Genomic DNA, 19,437 nt, shown 5'->3' on the forward strand with positions numbered 1-19,437 from the left:
CCCAAGGTCACACAGCACACCAGTGACAGAGCAAGAAAGAGCAACCCCGTTTCCTGACTCCCACTCCTAGACCATGCTGCTCTAAAGTATGGATGATTGCGACACAGATGAGGACTAAGTGGCTAAGACAAGTCTGAAATGTTGTGTTGGGGGGGATAATACAGCTGGGAGAAACATCCACGTTTATGTCAACACCCCAGCTATCTCTGCAGATCCTGGTAGCAGCAGTTGCAGTCCTTGGCATGAAGGTTGAATTCTTTATTTCCTGATGTGGCCCTCGCTGTGGTTACCCATGTCTTTGTCACCTTGAGATTAGGTTACCACAACGAGCCTTCCTGGAGGCTATGCCTTCAAGCTATTCAGAAATCACGGCCAATCATAGAATGCGGCAGTCCGCTGGCTAAGGAGCCTTTCAGCAGACAGCACATTACACTGGCTACCACTTGATTTCCAAGGGAAGTTTAAGGTGTTGGTTTGAACTGAAGAGCTCTAAATGGCTCTGCTTTAGAGGCTGCCTCTCTCCCTGTGTGAAACTACGGTAGTTGCCTTCCTCCAAGGTGCTGTGATGTCCCGGGTCTTGAACCCAGGCCTAGGAAGTCCCAGACAGCTGCCACAGCCTGGCATCCACACAATGGCTCCTGAAACCAGATGACCTGGAAAGCTACCAGGGCTATAGCCCCAACCACGGGTGCTCTGATTGGAGGATCACCCGGCTCCCCCAATTGGTCCAACTATGCTATTTAAGCCAGGAGGAGGAACAGGAAGTTTGTCTGAGTTACTGGGTGGTTTTCTGTTGTGGCTGCATTGGACCCTGCTTGTGCCTGACTACTGCTCCCAACCCTGTTACTGATTCCTGCTCGGTTCCTGCCTTACCCCCGCCTTTGCTCCTGTTCCCACCACGCTCCTGCTCCATGCTTGATCCTTGCCTCCAATCCTCAGTGACCAGCCCTGGCTCTAACCCTGGTGTCCAACTACTGACCCTTGACTCTGGCTTGACCCTTGGCTCCGACCCTTAGCTTTGTTTCCTGGTTCCGACTCTTGGCTTGAGCCCTGGCTCTAGTAACTGGCAGTTGACTCTGGGGCTGACCCTTGGCTTCGTTCCTCACCCTGGATGCCTGTTCCACCCACTAGACCTGACTCCTGCTCTGACCAGTAGGCAAGACTACCTACATCCTAGTCCCTAACAGATGCTCCAGCTACTAGCCCTCCTGAATTAAATGAGAGAGGGCTGAGGACAAAGTCGTTGAGCTTTGGAACTCACATCTCTTTGTAGGTCCAGTGCTGGATATGGCGCATGCTGCAAGCCCTGTCTGTGGTTTCTGAGCTGCAGCTGGTTCTGTTCTAATGTCCTTTTCAACAAGGATTTTATTATTGTCTGTGCTTGTAACATTGCACCCGGATATTGACAGGAGCAACCGAGAAACCTCTAAATAAACCGATGTAAGGGATGTTCTGCTGGGGTTAGTACCTCACTCCATATGTCTTTGTTTAAGCAACTTGAGTAATATTAAAAAACAACCACCACCCTTTGGGTTGTGCCCAGTGAAATTTCCTGTCTGTAGCCTGGCCTGGCTGCATAGAAATGATCTGTCAAATATGGAGGTCTAAAGTTGCAACAGTTTATGGCAGAGAGACTGAGGAAGATTCATACATAAGACCTACCAGGAGAGCAAAACAAAAATCAATGTATGGCATTTAAGAGATTAGCATAGCCAACCTGAGGCCAGATCCCACACTGTGGTCACCATACAGTACAAAGGTGCTCCTCAGTACCCTTCTGGAACGAAGGATTCTGAAGTATCAGGGACTGACACAGAAATGCCAAGAAAGGAGCTGGGTGGTGGCAGGTTGCCCAGTGGAAACACAGTGCCAAGAATTACCATTGCAGTTGCTCTTGACACTGCAGACAGAGGGATTTTGAATATTGCTGCATTAACCCTGCAGTTGTGGATGGCAACAGGTTTCACAACTGAACCTGGCAGTTCAATCCACAGAGCTGAAAGCAAACCATCCCCTGGATATTGACATAGAATCATACAATATCAGGGTTGGAAGGGACCTCAGAAGGTCATCTAGTCCAACCCCCTGCTCAAAGTAGGACCTAATCCACAACTAAATCATCCCAACCAGGCTTTGTTAAGCCTGACCTTAAAAACCTCTAAGGAAGGAGATTCTACCACTTTCCTAGGTAACGCATTCCAGTGCTTCACCACCCTCCTAGTGAAAAAGTTTTTCCTAATATCCAACCTAAACCTCCCACACTGCAACTTGAGACTATTACTCCTTCTTCTATCAAATAGAGTAATTACCCTTGGAAATCAAGTGGTAAATAGAGGCTGGGTGTTCAAACTCCAGCATGCCATCAACTTCAAGTCTATGAAAGGCCATTGCATTGCCCTAATGCACCTTCAGGTTCACCTGTGTCAATCCAGGATGCTTCCAACTTCACCGCTCTAAAATTCAGCTACATCAAAGCCCAGAGAGATTATTTTGCTCTAAACAGTTGCAGTTTGGGTCCCTGAATAACATTTTATGTGAGCGAATTGTATGATCTCTCTAATGAGCACAAACTCTTTCTGTATGTCTTTATAGGCACTTTTGCAGTGGTTCCTATAGTGATCTGGGACAAAATATGTGCTGCATTGTTAAAGAGCAAAGACTGAAATAGGATTTTTAAATGGCTGAACAATATAATCTGCCTCGGAGTATCATGTGAGAGATCAAAAGAAGAGCTGCCAACTTGAACCATGCATTGACCCGGAGTCCTGCCGACCAGAAATGTTGGATCCCTCCTGATCCCCCACTCCAATCTTTTCCAACTGCATTCTGACACTGTACTTTGTACCAAACTCTCAACTCTTATCTGCCACTCTGCTGGGAGCTCCAAAGTGACCACAGACTTCAGCTACAAAGCAGGTCGTTTTTGTACAAAACATTTCTTTGACTTCACACATCCTTCAGTTGTTCATTAGTATGACACTATCTCTCAGTAGAAGAAAGAGCTAACAAACATGTACAATTGTTCATTTGTATAACTGGGTTGTAAATGGTATAGAGCAAGAGTATTTTTCTGCAAAGTATCTTAAGTCTTCCCGAACAAGGAAGCAGAAGGAAAGCTACCACTCCTCTGCTTTAGGAAATTCGAGTTGCAGAAGCAGCCAGCAAGCTGTGGTTTTCATAGCACTGAATGCTCATGAAACAAGGAATTTGATTTAGGGGGAAAAATGGGCAAACACTTCCCGTGCCAAACCACCCTGCAGCCCCTCAAAACACACATATTCAGACATGATCATTTTTGAATTACCCAATAACCGCTGAAGGCGGTTGAACGAGCTTTTTCGGTTTGCTCAGGCAGAGTGACAGAGGACAGTGTGAAATATGCAACATGGAACCATTTTGAAGCCTGGTAACAATCAGTACAATTGTCATGCAGCGTGCAGCTTGTTGGGTACAAACAGACTCCTGCAGACACTACTTGGCAGAGTGTTTACTCGCATGAGGAGTTGCTTACCACAGTGAGGACTCCCACTGAAGTCCAGAGGACACCTTATGATTGCAACCACTGTGTCCTCTAATGGGTTTTGCATGGCTGAGGCCTTAAATGGTAACCCTTCACAGTGGGGTTCATTTTGCTTTGGTGGCCACCATGACGCATGCACACTGATTGCCATCATGAAAAGCAAGCTCAAAAATCTGGTACCAGCACAACGGAAATATGCAACAAAGGGTGGTGAAGCACTGGAATGCGTTACCTAGGGAGGTGGTGGAATCTCCATCCTCAGAGGTTTTTAAGGCCTGGCTTGACAAAGCCTTGGCTGGGATGATTTAGTTGGTGTTGGTCCTGCTTTGAGCAGGGGATTGGACTAGATGACCTCCTGAGGTCTCTTCCAACCCTAATCTTCTATGATTCTATTATTCTAAGACAATCAGCTATGGCAGAGGAGCACCCAGGGCAGCTTAGGACATGGGGGTACCAGGATGTTCTAAGCAACCTTTACACTCAGCTGTCCTGGGCCAGCTGTGCACTAGGCCAGCCCCTGAAGTTATAACTTGCACCAGCCACTGACAAGGGGCCAGTGTGGCAGCTGGGCATTATCTGTGGGCAGGAGCATTAAAGCCTTAATTCCCTACATCAGAAGCCGGGGTGGTGAGATTGCCTTCATGCTGCGACATTCACTCTGTGCCCCCTACTATGGAGTGATGGATGTTGTAGGTCCAGAATTTGATGGCAAAGCAACTGCAGTGCACCACAGGGAAGTTATGCCGTTAGCCTTACAGTTTTATGAAAAGCACCATCATCTATATATTAAAATACTAACAGAAGGAAAAAGCATCCCGGTAGTATGAATAATTGTAGTGGCTACCATAGATCATGCATAGCTGCACATCCCAAGATAGGATTTGCATTTCATGGGGTGCCCTTCTCTTCCTAGGAAAAACAAAGCAGGATGACAAGTGACAGGCTGTATTTTCACTGTAAACTTTAAATGTCCTTGGTTTGGGGATGTAAGACATACCCTTCATGTTCCCTGGATTTAATTCCCTGGGACTTTTATAGGGACAACAGCAGCTTATGTTATAGCTGAGCTTATGTGAAGTCTTTCATTATAACTAGACTGTATGATTTTTACTGGTAAATGTTGGGAAACATCAATTTCGTTGTACACACACAAACCAAGGAAAAAAAATATTTCCATCGATAATAACCGCCGTTTACAGGTACGCAACGAAAGAAAAGTGCTGTTTGAGACCTTATTAGCATTTACAGATATTTACTTTGTATATTTTGACATGTGATGTTGACAATTTGTGTTTTAATGGTTATTAAGGGTTAACTTTTGAATCTCATCATCTATGATGCCCCTCAATATTTCCCGCAACTGGGAAAATTGAAATGGATACAAAGAGAAAAAAAATGCTTAAACCCCATAATTTTGCGCAACTGTGAAAATGTAAATCTGTAAAAATAAAAAAAGGTTTAAATAGAAACATTGATAGTAGTTGTCAACATTATAAAAATAAAAATTGAATTTTGCCAAGATTAATTATAACTTCCTTTCGAGGTATGGATAACTCTCTGAAAAATTCCCCTTTCTGGCTGAAATTCTCCTTGCTTGGTCTCAGACCACAAATTATTATTAAAAAAAAAGAAAAAGATTCAGTAAAATCCCTTCACCTATAATTTATTTTATGGAAAGGTGAAAAAATACATTGTCCCCCTTTTAAATCAATGTTAAGAGACCTTTTGCTCAGGGGGTAACGTGTGTATGGCTGAAACTGACAATGTGAAATGATGTTCCAGTTAGCTTGTCCTCACTGTGAATTAGGCCTTTCAATTCATGCAAAGGATGAAAGAGACAGGAGTCCCTCACTGCTCTACTCCTCAACTGAGCACTAGAACAGAGATGGCTGGGGGCAAAGTTATCTTTAAACCACCATTGTGCTCCCCTGGATTCTAAAACTTACTTGGGGGACTGCACAGTCCCTGGCACATATTAAAGCAGCCTCAAGGCTGCCTTGATTTATGTTCTGCTACTTACAGTCATAGAATCATAGAATCATAGAATCATAGAATATCAGGGTTGGAAGGGACCCCAGAAGGTCATCTAGTCCAACCCCCTGCTCAAAGCAGGACCAAGTCCCAGTTAAATCATCCCAGCCAGGGCTTTGTCAAGCCTGACCTTAAAAACCTCTAAGGAAGGAGATTCTACCACCTCCCTAGGTAACGCATTCCAGTGTTTCACCACCCTCTTAGTGAAAAAGTTTTTCCTAATATCCAATCTAAACCTCCCCCATTGCAACTTGAGACCATTACTCCTCGTTCTGTCATCTGCTACCATTGAGAACAGTCTAGAGCCATCCTCTTTGGAACCCCCTTTCAGGTAGTTGAAAGCAGCTATCAAATCCCCCCTCATTCTTCTCTTCTGCAGACTAAACAATCCCAGCTCCCTCAGCCTCTCCTCATAAGTCATGTGCTCTAGACCCCTAATCATTTTTGTTGCCCTTCGCTGGACTCTTTCCAATTTATCCACATCCTTCTTGTAGTGTGGGGCCCAAAACTGGACACAGTACTCCAGATGAGGCCTCACCAGTGTCGAATAGAGGGGAACGATCACGTCCCTCGATCTGCTCGCTATGCCCCTACTTATACATCCCAAAATGCCATTGGCCTTCTTGGCAACAAGGGCACACTGCTGACTCATATCCAGCTTCTCGTCCACTGTCACCCCTAGGTCCTTTTCCGCAGAACTGCTGCCTAGCCATTCGGTCCCTAGTCTGTAGCGGTGCATTGGGTTCTTCCGTCCTAAGTGCAGGACCCTGCACTTATCCTTATTGAACCTCATCAGATTTCTTTTGGCCCAATCCTCCAATTTGTCTAGGTCCTTCTGTATCCTATCCCTCCCCTCCAGCGTATCTACCACTCCTCCCAGTTTAGTATCATCCTAACCAAGTCTCCTAGCCAAGAACAGTTGGAGCACAGAGTCTGGGGAAGCCCTTTATGTACTGGGACCATTTGTGCTTTGTTTACAGCCTCTCCTACACTACTGGAGCAGAACCAAGAATAAAACCCATGAATGTACGAAAACTCAAGACCTGATTCTGCAGGACCCCGTACCTTGTGTAATCCTGTACACCACTGCAGAGTGATTCAGAATAGGAATGTTCTGATTTGTTCTTACACCCAGGAGTCAAATTTGTGACAATAAGTATGAAGTATATGCTGGATAATGATGAGGAACTTGTAATAATGATAAATATGTAGCTTTTAGACAGCACTTTTCATCCATAGACCTCAAAACAACTTGCAAAGGACATTACATATCACTGTCTCTCATTTACAGGTAGGGAAACTCAGGCACGGGGAGGCAAACTGATGTATGCAAAGTCACTCAGCAGGCCAGAGGCAGAGACAAGAATAGAACCCAGGTTTCCTGAATCCCAGTCCAGCCAGTCCAGAAGACACATGGTTTGTGGGGGCCCGTCCTTTCTCATGGAAAAAAAACATATAAACTACCACAGCAGAGGCAGGTTGTCAACTCACAATTTTACCACTAATCTCATACCATTTAGTGTTTTCTTAAAGCCCCAGCTTCTGGAGTCAGGTGATTACATGACAACCATTTTTTAGCCCTCAAATTGTGGAGAAAAGCTTGAAAATGTGATCCTGAAAGGCTCAAATCCAGAAGGTGAATACCCCCGCACCGCACTTCCCAAGAAAATCATGGTCTGAAATCCTAGTCCTGGTGAAATCAATGGCAAAACTCCCACTGACTTCAACAGAGCCAAGATTTCACCCACTACCGGTATTATTGTTGTTTAAATCTCATGATTTTTCAGGGGCCTGACTCATGAGTTTTGAACACTTGTGATTGGCAACACTCCTGAAGCTTCCCCTATGGCAGCACAAACACGGTTCCTAACCTTTTCATGAACTGAACAGACCCTTTCAAACGCATAATGGCAACTCCAAACACACCATTGTCTGGGTTCTACAAACATCATTCCAAGTGCACTGTGAGAACCAGACTTGCATAATGAAGACTCAGCAAAATCCTTTACTAAACGCCCATTCTCGTTTTAATTCCGCAGCCCTCTGCCCAAGAGAGCTCTCAGTTGTTAAAACATCAGTGTCCCTTGAAAAGCTTGCACTGTACCGTAGGTTATCTTTTGACATTTTTAATTACACCATTCTGTTGCTTTCCAGCTCAGCAAGATACAGTGCTGTAGACCAGTCTCAAAGGATTTCTTTATATCTCCTAAATAAGGGAGAAGATTGCTTCACAGTGTTTGATTCTACCAGGGTTTATACTTTAATTTCTAACCAAACACAGCACTTACTGAGCTCCAGACAGACAACTGTGGCCTTGGTAGCATATGCAGTCCTTTATTTGTAAATTTACAGAACAATTGACCTCTCCACAGTTATTTCATTGGCCCTCCCTTGTGTACCATCACATTCTAGGTTTCATTTTTTATAATGAACTCTGTCGATTCTATTTTAAATTAAAGCTGTTTCACTATGACGTCTCCATGGTGCTATTTTTGCTTTAAAAGGATATTTACAACCTTTGATGTGTAGCAGGTAGGCAGTAAACATGGTTCCCTTTTAACATATCCTGGACAAAATACTCAGACAAAATACTCAGAAATATTGTAAGCAATGTCACACTTGGAAATATCGTAATTATTTCAAAGTTGAGGCTTACCAGAATTACTGACTCATCTAAGAATGCCGTCACCAGCAGAATGATTTTTGTGCATGTTGGCTAACACTGGCAAATACTGTACTGTCTGAAGGAAACAGGCTAAGCCATTTCATTTTGTTAAGTACAATAAAGTTGTTTAAAACAAACTACAGGAGAAGATTGAAACACGAAGCAAAATATAATCTTGTTAACTGCAGACAGTTTACTGAATAAATCTTCGCCACAGATTCAAGTCAGTACCCTTATAAATAGAACACACTGAGGTCAGACATTTAAGCGCTCACACAGTAGGTGAAAATAATCACTGAATAAAAATGGGTAGGGTAAGGTACAAGGCAACAGAGCTAAAAACTAAAAGAATGACACTGCATCTGGTGTGAATAATTATTCTGGCATTATTCTGTCTAACGTTAATCCTCAATGGTTCATAAAGGTTCAATCAGTCTTTAGTATAGCCCAGGAATCATGGCAACAAAACAAAGAGTAACTGGATTAAAATCTTTACATGGTCACAGGTCACGTCTATGTCACATATGGCCGCTCAAAGGAATATAAAGAAGAATCCACTAAAAGAAAATTACATTAGAAAATATAACTTCCTGGTGTAAGGGCTAGCTCAAACTACAGAGTAGGTGCTCTGGCAGTATAACAAAGGTGCAGTATGATTAATATTTGAAAACTGTTTTCAAAATTATGTCAGTAAAATAATAAAACAAATAACCCTAATTGTAATGTCATCATCTAGAAACCTGTACTGTATACAATTTGCTTAAAATACCCAATGGTTCCAGACTTCCTGAAGCTGAATTTACCAATGAGAGATCAGCATGTATTTCTATTTAAAACCTTTCATAATTATTTTTAAAATAAAAAACATGTTAATGAAGCTGAAGCATTTATCTTTGACTTCCTGCAGCTGTAAACTTCAATTTAACAATTAACCTTTTTCATTCACAAACAGCAAGAACAGCAAGGTTTAAAAAAATTCTCTAACGGGTACCAATAACAGTAAATCAGCAAAGTTATCACATCACTACATGTACACATAGCATAGGTGCCTATCCCCTCTGCCCCCCAGCACAGGCTCCAGCTTCTCTCGAAAAATACATAACAAAATACAAGTTGCTAATAAAAGGTAATTTCTTACCTATTCTCACCAATGATTATGCCAGTCTGGTGGTGGTGGGGGGAGGGGGGAAGAGGAGGAGGGGGTGGAAATCCGCTCAATTCTTCTGCTATGTTAGTTTTTACAGTTTACTTTCCTGGGGTATGCTGCTACCAAGAACACAGACAGCACTGCAGTGTGATAAAACATCTTGTTTTCGTTCTCAAAACTGCATGGCACACACTGGTAGGAGCCTTCTTGAAATGAGCAGCAGGCTTTTGTGGAAGCCTTTTAGAAGAGACACACACAAAACACACTGTTGCTTGAACGAAAATGTGCTGTGAGAACCATTAGCGGGGACAAGTGTGATTTTTGCCCTGTGTCTGGATGGGCTTTGTAGCTTACATTGCCTTCCTCAGAATTCCAGCTTGGTCGTTTTGCTTTTCCCCTACCATCTCCTCTTCCAGCCATCCAAATGCTTTCAGCAGACCCTACAATGTTGGCTTTGGTAAATGACCCTTAGAGGCAGCCAGAGTATATTCCATTTGCTCTCCAAAGCACAAGACATTAACAAGGAAATATGTAGCCCATCGAGAATAATTGCCAGCTTGGTAGCGGAGCCTGAATCTTTACTGTTGCAGTGCTCTCATCTCCTGCATGCTAATGAAGCAGTGATGTCAGCAAGTCAAAGTCATTGCATCTGGACAGTTCAAATTGTCATTGGCCAGTGTCTATAATTTATTTACATGTAAATCAGGCTGTTCTTACCAATCAATAATCCCTGCAGGCTGTTTAGAAACAGACAAGAAAATCCTTTTATCTGGCTCACGTGTATATTACAAACAGTTGTCTAGCTACCCACAATCAAAACTGAATGGTTTGAAGATACCAATTATCCTTCTAGACCTATGATCTTATTTGTTGCTGACCAAATCTCAATTTACTATCCAACTTGAGTCACTGCATCCCATTTAAGCTGTTCTACCCCATTATCTAATATTACAGCAGGCTATTAAAGAGACCAATTTTATAGTTCATAACAATTTATTTATCTCCTAACTTTCAATCCCTTCTTAATTTTATTCCCCACTAATTTCCTATGATGCCCCACTGATCTTAGACACAGCATATATGCACCAGCAGGGCTAAATATTCTGAGTAATACACATTATTATTAAGGTGGCATTTTATTTAGTGCATATTTTATGACCTGTACTTATCTGGCCCAGAGAGTCATGTGATTTTCATCTTTTGTGTATATCCCAGGTACATATTCTGGACCACAGGAATAAGCTCACATAGTCAATAGAGAAAGAGCATCCCCATCACACGCCATGGTTTTAAAAGAAGAGAAACCATACAGAGTAAACAGTGTGGTCAACGCTTGGGCTTTCATTACAAGACTGACAATATTTGGTGTTTTCCTTAAAGCCCAGCTCCTGGAGTCATGTGATTACATCAGAATCTGAGGTTCAATTGAGGAAAAAGGGTGTTTCTAGCCCTCATATGTGAAGACAAAAGCTTGAAACTGTGGCCCTTATAGGCAAAAAACAAAGGCAAATAAAAAAGAATCCAAAATGTATTACTTTTGGACCAATCTCATGATTTTGGTGGGCCTGTCTCAGGATTTTGGGGTACTTGCTATTGGCAATAGTGAGTAAGTTAGCGATGAGTTTCCAATGTCATATACGATGGATTTTATTATGTGATATAAATTTGGTTTCATTATGTGGGATTATACTCAATATACCAAGGGCCAGATCCTCAGCTGGCCTAAATCAACATAACTCCACTGACCTCAGGAGAGATCCTTTGGGCCAGACCTTACTGAAATAAATATTTATGGAATTAGCAATTTTTTCAAAAGAAAATATCATTTTATATAAATTACTGGTTCAAACACATGGCCCTACATAGTAAGTTATATGCTCTAGAGCAAGGAATCAGGCTCTGATCCTGCAGTTGCATTCACAGAGGCAGAACCCAGAGGCTGCTCCAAACTGGCCCCTGGCTCTCCCGAGGGGTGTATGTATGTAAATGGGGGATGAGAAACACAAAGTTGTCTTTAAGCCATTTTTGTCTCCTCTGCCAGGTCCTCTGCTGACTCAGCTCAGCAAGACTCAAGGAACTGAAACCCTTTGTTTATTACAGTTCTCAGTACAATTCTATTAAAGAATAACAGTATCAAATGCTTTACTAAGGATACACTAGGGATTTGGGTAGGTTTCTATCCCCCTCCTCAAATTACACAATTCAACAGAGTATGTAGGAGAGAAAACAACCTCCCCCGACACACACTTCCACTAAATAGCCACATTTTGTCTGTTCCTGCTTTCATCACTGTATAGGCAGGCTGGCTGTAAACTCAATCCTGAATGGTTAATGTGGATATAGCACAAGCATTTGGTAAAGCCCTGAACAGTCTGCCTGCCAAGGCCCCCAAATGATGTATTTTATCTTTAATGCAGGATATGTTAATTCAAATATGTAGTAAATGAGACAAAACTCCACCGGGCAAAGAGCAAAATGAAGTTTGTTTACAGACTGATAATTTAAAGCAGAAACAAATTATACTTGTTTACTGTAACAATTTTCCTTGGAAATTCTTTTAAAACCACATTACATGCAAGTAAAAATGGGCCTCATAAAATGACAGAAGATTAGGGTCGGAAGAGACCTCAGGAGGTCATCTAGTCCAACCCCTGCTCAAAGCAGGACTAAATCATCCCACTAAATCATCCCACTAAACCACTAAATCATCCCAGCCAGGGCTTTGTCAAGTCAGGCCTTAAAACCCTCTCAGGATGGAGATTCCACCACCTCCCTAGGTAACCTATTCCAGTGCTTCACCACCCTCCTAGTGAAACAGTGTTTCCTAGTATCCAACCTAGACCTCCCGCACTGCAACTTGAGACCATTGCTTCTTGTTCTGTCATCTGCCACCACTGAGAACAGCTGAGCTCCATCCTCTTTGGAAGCCCCCTTCAGGTAGTTGAAGGCTGCTATCAAATCCCCCCTCATTCTTCTCTTCTGCAGACTAAATAAGCCCAGTTCTCTCAGCCTCTCCTCATAAGTCATGTGCCCCAGCCCTCTAATCATTTTCGTTGCCCTCTGCTGGACTCTCTCCAATTTGTCCACATCCCTTCTGTAGCGGAGACCCCAAAACTGGACACAATACTCCAGATGTGGCCTCACCAGTGCTGAATAGAGGGGAATAATCACTTCCCTCGATCTGCTGGCAATGCTCCTCCTAATGCAGCCCAGTATGCTGTTAGCCTTCTTGGCAACAAAGGCACATTGTTGACTCATATCCAGCTTCTCGTTCACTGTAATCCCCAGGTCCTATTCTGCTGAACTGCCGCTTAGCCAGTCGGTCCCCAGCCTGTAGCGGTGAATGGAATTCTTCTATCCTCAGTGCAGGACTCTGCACTTGTCCTTGTTGAACCTCATCAGATTTCTTTTAGCCCAATCCTCCAATTTGTTTAGGGCACCCTGGACCCTATCCCTACCCTCCAGGGTATTTACCTATCCCCCCAGCTTAGTATCATCTGCAAACTTGCTAAGGGTGCAATCCATCCCATCATCCAGATCATTAATGAAGATGTTGAACAAAACCAGCCCCAGGACCAACCCCTGGGGCACTCCGTTTGATACCGGCTGCCAACTAGACATCGACTCATTAAACACCACCCGTTAAGCCTGACGACTTAACCAGTTTTCTATCCACCTTATAGTCCATTCATCCAATCCACACTTCTTTAACTTGCTGGCAAGAATATTGTGGGAGACTGTGTCAAAAGCTTTGCTAAAGTCAAGCTATATCACGTCCACCACTTTCCCCATATCCACAGAACCAGTTATCTCATCATAGAAGGCAATCAGGTTGGTCAGGCATGACTTGCCCTTGGTGAATCCATGTTGACTGTTCCTGATCACTTTCCTCTCCTCAAATTCCTTGAGGACCTTGCCAGGACCTTGCCAGGGACTGAAGTGAGGCTGACCGGTCTGTAGTTCCCCAGGTTCTCCTTCTTCCTTTTTTTAAAGATGGGCACTATATTTGCCTTTCTCCAATCGTCTGGGACCTCCCCCTATCGCCATGAATTTTCAAAGATAATGGCCAGTGGCTCTGCAATCACATCAGCCAACTCCCTCAGCACCTTCAGATGCATTAAACTAGCTCCATGGACTTGTGCACGTCCAGCTTTTCTAAATAGTCCTTAACCTGTTCTTTCACCACTGAGGGCTGCTCACCTCCTCCCCATATTGCGTTGCCCAGTGCAGCAGTCTGGGAGCTGACCTTGTCTGCAAAAAAATCATTGATTACTGCAGCTTTTCCCACATCATCCGTTACTAAGTTGCCTCCCCCATTCAGTAAGGGTCCCACACTTTCCCTGACCTTCTTCTTGTTGCTAACGTACCTGTAGAAACCCTACTTGTTACCCTTCACATCCCTTGCTAGCTGCAATTCCAATTGTGCTTTGGCCTTCCTGATTACACCCCTGCATGCTTGAGCAATATTTTTATACTCCTCCCTAGTCATCATGTCCAAGTTTCCACTTCTTGTAAGCTTCCTTTTTGTGTTTAAGCTCACCGAAGATTTCTCTGTTCAGCCAAGCTGGTTGCCTGCCATATTTGCTATTCTTTCTGCGTATCAGAATGGTTTGTTCCTGTACCTTCAATAAGATTTCTTTAAAATAGAGCCAGCTCTCCTAAACTCTTTTCCCCAACATATTAGCCTCTCAGGGGATCCTGCCCATCAGTTCCCTGAGGGAGTCAAAGTCTGCTTTTCTGAAGTCCAGGGTCCGTATTCTGCTGCTCTCCTTTCATCCTTTTGTCAGGATCCTGAACTCTACCATCTCATGGTCACTGCTGCACAGGTTGCCACCCACTTTTACTTCCCCTACCAATTCTTCCCTGTTTGTGAGCAGCAGGTCAAGAGGAGCACAGCCCCAATTTGGTTCCTCCAGCACTCGCACCAGGAAGATGTCCCCGACACTCTCCAAAAACTTCCTGGATTGTCTCTCCCAGCAGATGTCAGGGACTCTTCAGTTCAAAGATTAAATGCCATTTGTATGAGAGCTCCTGGTGCGCACTAATTTTCATTAAACAGATTAGTAAAAGGCTTGTACTTTATCTGTATTTACTATTGAGGAGCCAGGGACACTAAATGCACACACTTCTGAATGGAGTGACTCGTGGTAATGAGCATTGCACTCCATACGAAGTGTTGGCAGGAGTATGGAGTTGGCAGGATATGATCCACCTGAACTAACGGTCTTTTATTGTGCACAGAATGGTCACACCCCCGTTTTGTTGGCAGGAGATTTTAGCTCTGCCCCTAAGTGCATGCACCCAGCCTCATGCACCTGATCCTAGGGTGACCGTATATCTGGGTTTTCCTGGACATGACCTCTTTTTTCTCCTCTGTCTGGGAGGATTTTTCTATTCCAGCCATTGAAGCTCAGAAGGGGCCATCTCTGCATCTGGATTGGTCTTTCCCCTGCAGCTGCCGGATCCCGCCTGCCCTGGCCCAGCCCAACGGGTAAGCAGAGCTGCCAAGCGCCTCTTGGCCGGTCTGCTTGCCCCGCCACGGGGCCTCAGAGCCTGGCCGGGAGGGGTGACAGGGCTAAGCCCCTGCTCCATGCCCTGGGGAGGGGAGAGGCCTGCAGGGAGGCAGTGACAGGTCAGCTCTGCATCACGGGCCTGTGCCAGCCACCCTGCTACCGTGACAGGGAACATGACACTGCCCCCCAGCTCGAGTGTGAGGCTGCAGGTACCCTGTCCAGCACCCCCCAAATACCCCTCTCTGTACACACAGACCCATCCAGCACCCCAAATACTCCCTCCAGCATCTCCCCAATTGTACTCCCTCCCCAGCTCCCCCTCCCCCCAGCAGTGTCCTCTATTTGGGAACTTGAAATATGGTAACCTAATCCTGCAGGTATTTTTCATGCATAGGAATCACTCCCATTTCCATTGCAAATCAGGTGGTAGAGCGAGCAGATATGATCCACCTGAACTAACGGTCTTTTATTGTGCACAGAATGGTCACACCCCCGTTTTGTTTTGTTTTGAAGGCAGCATCAGCTGCTCCCACAAAAGTGGCGTTGCATAATCAGAAGCTGAGGCTGACAATTTAGCTCCCATAGTCAGCCTGTTCTAGCCCTGCCACTCCTCAAGTCTGACTTCTGTGGCCTATTTGTTTGACTATTTATGTTGTTAAGTAAATACTGCTGGAAATAGCAATTACATGCGGAATTCCAAGATTTTAGGTGCTAGTTGACACACAATGGTACAATGAAGGTGCAGGTCGTGACCTCATGTAACAGCCCCATAAAACAAATATTTATAGCCATGCAGCTAACCTAGGGGTTTGCTTAGAAGAAGAAACCTTTGCATCACAGAAGGGCATATATTTCTCCTCATTCCTGGCAGATTTCCTCCTCCAGTACTTGAGAGACAAAGTATTCTCCAAGTACAATAATTATTGTACAAGAAGTACTATTATTCTGAGACAAACCAGATGAGATTGTTCAAGTTTTGGTTCCAAATTTCTCATGAAAATGTACTTTTCTCTTCTGGAAAGGTGCTGAATGGGTTTGTAATCATCACTTTCGTATTAACTGCTCTACTGCCTGTGAAAACACCACACATGTTCAAGTAACTCCAGAGGGCAAATTGTGTTTCCTATGACCGAAACTGTGCATTTTAAAGGGGTGTTTCATTAAGGAGAAAGGTGCTGGCCAAGCAAACGGAGCTTGTTTCATAAAGGTCACTTGAATGACTTTTACAACTATGGAGATGGAAGTTGCCAACACTCAGATGAGATTATTGCTCCGAGCTACCATTTTGTTCAGAGAAGAACTTTGGGACGGGATTCAGAAATTAAAAAAAGAGAAATTATTATCATCAGAACTTCGAATCCCATTCCCAGATTAGGCAGTGCAAGGGCAATAATTATGCCAAAGAAATGTGACATCCTTTTTTGCTGTTGTTAAGGCAGAAAAACTGACTATAATGGTCACTAATTTGTACAAATTCATCCCCACAGCTGCAGGAACTGTCATTTTAAAAGTACACAAGCTTTTTTCAACAGCTCAGTTTACTGATTACTGATTTACTTAATTAATTAGCCTCTTACAGTTTGTATGGCAACTTCCACCTTCTCTGTATGTATATATATATAACTTTTTACTATATATTCCATTCTATGCATTCGATGAAGTGGGCTGTAGCTCACGAAAGCTTATGCTCTAATAAATTTGTTAGTCTCTAAGGTGCCACAAGTCCTCCTGTTCTTTTTGTCAATCAATGTGGATTCATGTTACATTATTTATTCTTTAGACTGCAAAAAGTAATACACTACACGGCGAGTGGTAGCAGTGGCAGGTAATCATCAGTGAGGTCACCAGGCTCCTAAACCAGATGGATGTCAGATCAAGTTGCCTTTCTGAATTATTTAGTGAACATCCTCTAAAGAGGCTGACCAAGCTTGTCAAGGCAGCCTGCTACGGAAAGAATGTGGTCGCTTGCGGATGACTCACAGGCTAGGAGCTGCCTCTGAGGCTCCCTTACATGGCACTCGGTGAATATGCAGCACAAAGAAGCAAATCCTGCTTTGGAACTTGATTGCTGGCACTCTCTTTAGCCAGAGTAAAACTGCAGCTGGCCAGCGATCCCATGAAGCTCAGAGAATCAGAGGAAGGTACATCAGTGAGAGAATGCAAAAAGGAAACACTGTTAGATAAAAGCAGCAGTGACCTACTTACAGTACGTTTCAGAAGGGACATTACCCCCTTTGGATAGGAAAAACAACATCTAGCTCCCAATGCATGTATCTTCAGAGGAGATACAGGCTGAGGAATCTACAAATACCGGGTGCCAGGTTGTAAAAAACCTTGCCCTAAACACACAGTGCTAAGCAACGCTCCCGATTTAAACCTACAAAACAATACATTTGTTCAACAGCATGTATTGGCTGGAATTCTTCTGGCAATTGTGGTGGTGATTGTTGGTGGCGATGGTGGATTATTTTGTTGCTGTTGTGGTTCGTGTCACAGTACTCCATCACGGATCCTTTGTTTGCTCACAATAAGCCTCTCAAACTTCAGATACACACAACAAAAGCTCACTTGCTCCACATTATTTTACCCACAAAAATGCAGAATTGGTTGTTTTACAGTCATTTTTTCTGTCCCCCCCCACCCCTTCTGCCCCCACCCTTTGCGGTTTGCACAGAAAATCTGATACATCTGATCATAAGAATGCCACAATAACTAACTTACATTGCAGAAGCACATGGTGCAGTGATAAGACACTAGATTGGGAATCCAGAGCTGTCGGTTCTAGTCCTGGCTCTGCCACTGAACTGCTGGGTGGCCTTGGGCAAGTCACTTCCCCTCTCAGTGCCTTTGTGTTCCCTCCCATCATCTGTCCGTATTGTATGTTCTTCAGGGCAGGGACAATCTCTCCCAGAGTGTTTGTACAGTTTGCAGGAGGGGGCCCTGATCTCAGTTGAGGCTACTGTAATACAGATTCATCATCATCAGCCAGCCTTATTCATCAGAGCCACAAGTCATTCTGTAGCATGGCTAGTAAATAAATACTCTCTTGTTTTGCATATTCCTTGCCTGCACTACACCCACTGTGTTCCTTCCTAAAGGATCTTTAGCACGCTCAGGGGATGTGTTATTTCCTCATTAATATGGACTAAAAATGCAGCAAGTTGGTTATTGAGTGGTTTTCATAATGAGTTACTTTCTTTTCATTTCCTGACCATTTGCAGGTACAGTCTGTCAACTGGTAGGGTCAGAAGGGCATGACCATCCACAGGCGACAGCTAAGGTGGGTAGGATCAGAGGTTGGAGAGAGACAGGTTGCTGTTGGCGAAAGCCGAAGGAGAAACAATGTGGTGAAGCAACTTCCAAATGCCATCAACATCCTCAGAGACTAGTCGGCAGCGTGCTGGTCTGAACGATAACCTCAGTTCCTGGATATGACTGTGCAGGGAAATGAAGACATGAATACGCCTCTGGATTCTCGGAATGAAAATCCCCAGCTGAAGGAGAGAAAAAGTGAGCAGCTGGTAGACGGAGAAGGACTGATGGCCTCAGAGGAGAAAACCTCCCACTTAGAACTAACATGGGTTGGAATGATGAAAGCTAGGTTAGAGGGGGAAAAAAGCTAACCACAGAAAAATGAAGACTTGCAGCCTTTCATATAAAGTTGGATCAAAACTGGCATGAATAGTGGCCACTGGAAGCCCTGGAGATCAGATCCTTCCCTCTCCAGGATGCCTGAACGAAGGGATTTGCCTCCCAGTTTAAAAAGAAAATGTTGCTGAGTCGGCAAAGAGGCTGCACCCTCCTGATTTCCTCCCAGTCTGCTGGCGGCCGCAAAGAGCGGATACAAGCTGCAAGAAGGAGCAGCGAGATCGAACAGGAGGGTGCTTTGACCTCATTTCCTCCTGATTATACCCCTGTCTTTGTCAGGAGAAGTCAACCGTTTTGGGGACATGAAAAGTTATTTGGAAGACATGGGCTATGAATACACTCTTCCTTTTTCAGACAGACTAGGGTTTTTTTCGGGGGGTGGGGGGGCATGTTGTCACAGACATTCCCAATTTCAGTGCCAGAGGGAGTTTTGGCCTTTTGGATGAATGCATTAAAGAAATTGCAAAAGTAAATGGGGGGGGGGGAGAGAGGGAGGGACAAAATTCAGATGGTGACAGTGTATTCTGAAAACTTGGACTTTTTATATTTTTGCTTCAGTTTGCCTAGGACTCAGGCTTTTATCTGTATGTTGGTTAATCCCCAGCTTTACATGTTACTCCTGTGCTTATAATTGCTACTTTTGATTCGAAACGCAGAGACATGCGTACAAGAGAAGTGGATGGTTGATTTTCTAGATGTTAACGTGTAACACTGGTTGCAGGTTTAAAATAGTATACAGTTTGGCAGCAGGCTGTATGAGAGGGGCAGTGTACTCCATGTCCTCTGCACCCAGTTACTTTCATATCTGTAATTTTATGTGTAGAAATAATTATTTACATATATTAATAAATTATCCAGTAATGTATGCTCAGTCCTGCAAAGCCCTAAGCACCCTCAACACCTATTGGTTATG

General features: G+C 43.9%; 1 protein-coding gene across 4 annotated transcripts in view; it reads right to left on the minus strand.

Moving 5' to 3' along the window:
- The window catches only part of PRICKLE2 (prickle planar cell polarity protein 2), a 188,868-nt gene that overhangs the window by 64,121 nt on the left and 105,310 nt on the right, over positions 1 to 19,437 (minus strand). The window contains exon 1 of one of the 4 annotated variants that reach the window (XM_037905134.2): positions 9,355 to 9,957. The exons of the other annotated variants lie outside the window; for them this stretch is intronic. The gene's annotated coding sequence lies outside the window, so the exon portion shown is untranslated. Of the gene's footprint in view, positions 1 to 9,354; positions 9,958 to 19,437 lie in introns of those variants that run through there. 4 annotated transcript variants of the gene reach the window in all.

Source organism: Chelonia mydas, chromosome 7, assembly GCF_015237465.2.
Source record: "Chelonia mydas isolate rCheMyd1 chromosome 7, rCheMyd1.pri.v2, whole genome shotgun sequence".
Lineage (NCBI taxonomy): Eukaryota > Metazoa > Chordata > Testudines > Cheloniidae > Chelonia > Chelonia mydas.